The sequence below is a fragment of the Pyrus communis genome, chromosome 8 (assembly GCF_963583255.1).
Source record: "Pyrus communis chromosome 8, drPyrComm1.1, whole genome shotgun sequence".
NCBI lineage: Eukaryota > Viridiplantae > Streptophyta > Magnoliopsida > Rosales > Rosaceae > Pyrus > Pyrus communis.
In genome coordinates this window covers 16,288,468-16,292,894 of record NC_084810.1, presented here as the reverse complement: position 1 = coordinate 16,292,894, position 4,427 = coordinate 16,288,468, and positions in this window count along the sequence as shown.

Sequence of the window (4,427 nt, the reverse complement as noted above, 5' to 3'; positions counted from 1 at the left end):
TAAAACTCGTAGGCGTTTCGAGGTCACAATTTATATCTTTGGATATAGCTCAATCTTAAAAACGCATAGGCGCAAACTGTTCGTGAAATGGAGCTATAACAAGAAATTAGAGACGTTTTGGTATAATTTCTTTTTTTTCAAAAAAAGAAAAAAAAAGAAGGGACTAGATGCAGCCAGATGGCAGCGGGAGAGAGAAGAAGATGAAGTCGCAGGAGAAAAAAAGAAGGGAGGAGTGACCAATGGAAGGGATGAGAAAGGAAGGTAGATGAGAAACCTGAAATGGGTCATTTTTGACCCGCAAACCCCCATTTTTTACCCAGCCATATCTCATTCATTTGACTTCCGTTTGGGGTGATCTTGGTGTCTATGTCAAGCTCTTGATGAGTCCTACATCTATATAGTGTTAGATTTCCATTTTTCAAGGTCGTAGCAACAAAGTGCCGAGGGTTTTTCGGCAAGTTTTCTCATTTTGTGGTGATTCCAACAATGATTACCGTCTATCACCACCACCAATAGACTCATATCAACCCTTGGAGCAAGGTCCAAGCATTGGATATGGCATTGAAGTTCGTTTTGGCGATGAATCGACAAACACCCATTTCTAAGGTTTCCTGTGGATTTGGATGAAATTGGGACACTTCCTAACCAAATTGGACTTGGCCAAAGGTATGAAAATTGCTCCCCTCACTGAGATATACTTGCCTATAAAATTTGGTAATTTTTTAAAATTGTTGAATTTTCCGATGAGTCGAGGCGGCCGACCGCACTGGCGGCGGCACTTTGGCCAGTGGGCTGACAATGCCTTTCTTAGTTCAATTAGATGTCCTGAATTTCTATTTGATATTCCTATGACGTGGTTTGATCGTTTGAACCTAATTTCATTATGACACATTACTTGATCAAAATATGAATCGACGATCCAACTGTCGGATCGCTATGAAATTTTAGTATGTTGTTCTAGAGGAATAATGTGAATTTTAGAAGATTACGGATCCAAAATCCGATGTGTGGATCTTCCGGATCAAATTACGTAAAGATGTGGACCCTACCGTTGATCGGAAGTTGACTTTTGGTCAATAGGTATTGAACCATTTTAACTTACTAAAATTAGTATTACTACAGACTCAGTGAGGCTTTGCGAACTTGTCTTGGTGAGTGACTTTAATATATGTGATATGGTTATTACCCTGTTTTCTTATATTAGTATCCTTTGTGGATATAACTTGGTTTTATAAATGTGTTTTTTGTTAAAATGTGATTTTATAATTGGTCATTGATCTATTTTTATTAAATGTGATTTGATTCATGGATTGGAAATATTTGGGAAAAGGTGAGTTGAAGTGCATATTGAAATGTTTATGAATTGTGTTATAAATATACATTTGAAATGTTGAGAAATGCGAGGGCTAGTAGGGGACCGTTACCTTAGTGTCGCAAGGTTAGGTGAAACCGAGTATGCACCATGTAGCAGTGGTACATGGATGGTCCTGCTTGGTTAATCCACGATGGGGGACCATATTATTTAAGGATCGCACTTGGTTAATCCGCGATGGGCGATCCTTATGGTCATGTATACTTAGGAGTGATCATGCTTAGTTAATCCGTGATGGGTGATCACTGCCTAACAGTTTTGTAGGTGTGACTCTGCTTGGTTAGTCCACGATGGGCGGTCACTGCCTACTTGATTATCTTGACCCTGTTTGGTTAATCTGCGATGGGGGGTCACTTGTGGTCCTGCTTGGTTAATCTGCAATAGAGGACCATATTATTTATGGATCGTGCTTGGTTAATCCAGGATGGGCGATCCTTATGGCCATACATACTTAGGGGTGATCAAGCTTGGTTAATCCACGATGGGTGATCACTGCCTAACAGATTCGTGGGAGCGACTTTACTTGGTTAATTCGCGATGGGGGGTCACTACCTACATGGTTACTCAGGGGTGGCTCTGCTTGGTTAATCCGCTATGGGGGCCACTTTCTATTTGGTTACTTATGTAGGTTTCGGCCGAATTGCGTCCCTCTAGCCCTAGTTTTTAACGTACATATGAACGATGGTTTTTTGGGAATCTTATGGTTTGAATTAGAGAAGTCGTTAGATGTTTAGGTGACTCCTTCGGAGTTTTCAGCGACATGATTATGATTTCATAAAGCATGATTCTATATTTGATGTTTATAGATTGTGATCGATGGCCTGTTTTTATTGGATATCACATACTTGTATTATTGTCACTCACCTGAACTTCGTAGCTTATTCGAGTGTCTGATTTGCCCAGTGTGCCATCTCCTTGATGTAGGCATGATTGTAGATATGACAGGTATGAGGTGATTGCGAGAAGCAGCTTGGTATTTTAGTTACGTTCAGTGGTTCGGAACCTAAGATTGTTGGATTTCGTTGAGTGGTCTGGAATCCTTGCTCTTGCTCATTTTCATAAGGTTAGTCTAGAACCCTAGATTCGAGTGAATGGGAATTATCCCTAATAGACGTTGTGAATATAAATTAGAATTACCATACTTATTACTCATAATCCAAGTAGGGAATTATATAGAGTTCCTTAGTTAAATTCGTGAAATGATAAGTTATCGCATTGATTGATTAACGTAAATAAATGCTAAGATCATGCATTTTTTTATTCATGAATTGATTAATTGACGGGATTGCAAAATGACTTTGGATATGGATGTTATTATTATGATTATTTTAGTTGATCAATATGGCTTGAGAAGAATATTGTGCTTTGTCATTGGTTCTTTGACATATCGCATGGTATGCATTGTGAAATATTGTTGAGACATAGCGATTTATGTGATGGATGTTTAAGCGTAGTAAAATGACAAACTACGAATGGTTTAATCCCTACTAAGGGTACGTAGGCAGTCTAATGAGAGGTTAGATGCGGCCATAAAATGTACAAAAAATTACTACACAATTCAAGGCATAGGATGTGCTTGGTACATATCCTTGAGGCTAGTATGTTAGATATATGGTTATTTGATGACATCATGTGTCGATCCTGGACGTATGTTGAGATCGAGGTGTGACAATGGCTTTGCGATTGCCCTTTTCATTAAATTGCATGAATTTTGGCGACTGATAACCTATTGGCATCCTCAAGGTGTCAATCTTCTTGGAGTATAGCTTTGAGTACAGCACGAAGTCATGTGAGCTTTCTTCGTACTGCACCTTAATGGTGCTTGTGATCATCTCTTGCAGTCGTTGGATAGAGAGATATCCCATAAGCATGGTAGCTCAGTCCATATTCAGCTTCTCCTCAGCTTTGTCCATCAAAGGCTCCTCCTTTTCGTCAGTTTCCTCCTTTGGTGGATCAACCTTCGGGTCAGCTTTCTCGTTATGATGTGCCTCCAAACGGTTGACGAGTGTAGCAATCTGCAAGTCATTTTCCTCCACGGTCCTTGTCAGCCTTACGATCGCTTCGCTCATTTGTGCCAGCTACTCTTTGATTGAAGTTGCACCAGTGGTCATGACTTGCATGGCTATAGGATACAAACTGATGCTTGAGTCGGCATCGGAAGTTAACGACTCGGAGTACCTTTTCGGGCTTTCTTCTTTTGGCCCCCTTAACGAGGCTAGGGTGATCACGGGCTCGTGCCTCGGGTTCTCTTGCTTATTCAACAGAGTTGATGTAGGGGTGGAAGGCACGGTAGAGAGAGCTCTTGCCTTGCTTCGGGTTATAATACCCAAAGTGCCACTATTTATGGCAAGGATGATTTTGTTCTTCACGTTGGTTGCAGGAACAGCTTGATCTTTTCTTGATGCCATTTGTGCTTCTTGTGAATTTGAAGACAGGGATGAGAGGTAGAGAAGTCCCACCGGGCGTGGCAAATTTGTAAACACGAAAATTCTGTAACGAATGAAACGAGAACATGTGTACAAACTAGATTTGTATTGATTTGAATTTGTAGGGTTACAATCTCTGTTTACAATATTCCTCTGATTCAGTCTTCAATTTTGATGTAGATGTGTAGGTTCTTAATCCAAGGGTCGCGATGACTTGATCTCAGAAGAATGATTGAATGATTACCTCAAGTTTTGGGCTTGAAACGATGCTTGGATGGTTTTCACCTCAAAGTTGCAGCAAAGGGTGATGTTGATGTAAGATTTAGTTGATTCAAGGGTCTTGGCGACTTGATCTTAACACAAATGTGTTACAAGTTTTGAGCTTGCAACAAAGTCTTGAAGGAATCGGCACGAGTGCTAGTTGATTCTTCAAGGGAGTGCTTCGGGTTTGGTCAACAGAAAGCTTCGGCTTTGGTTGTGTGTTCTTCGAAGAGAACTTTGGTAGCGTATTAGTCTTCAAATATTTGTGTAGAGGTTCTTCTTAATGTGTAATTTTCAACCCATTTGTGTGTCTTGGGTCCTTGTATTTATAGACTTCCAAAGCCATGCATTTGGATGGATTTGGCCTT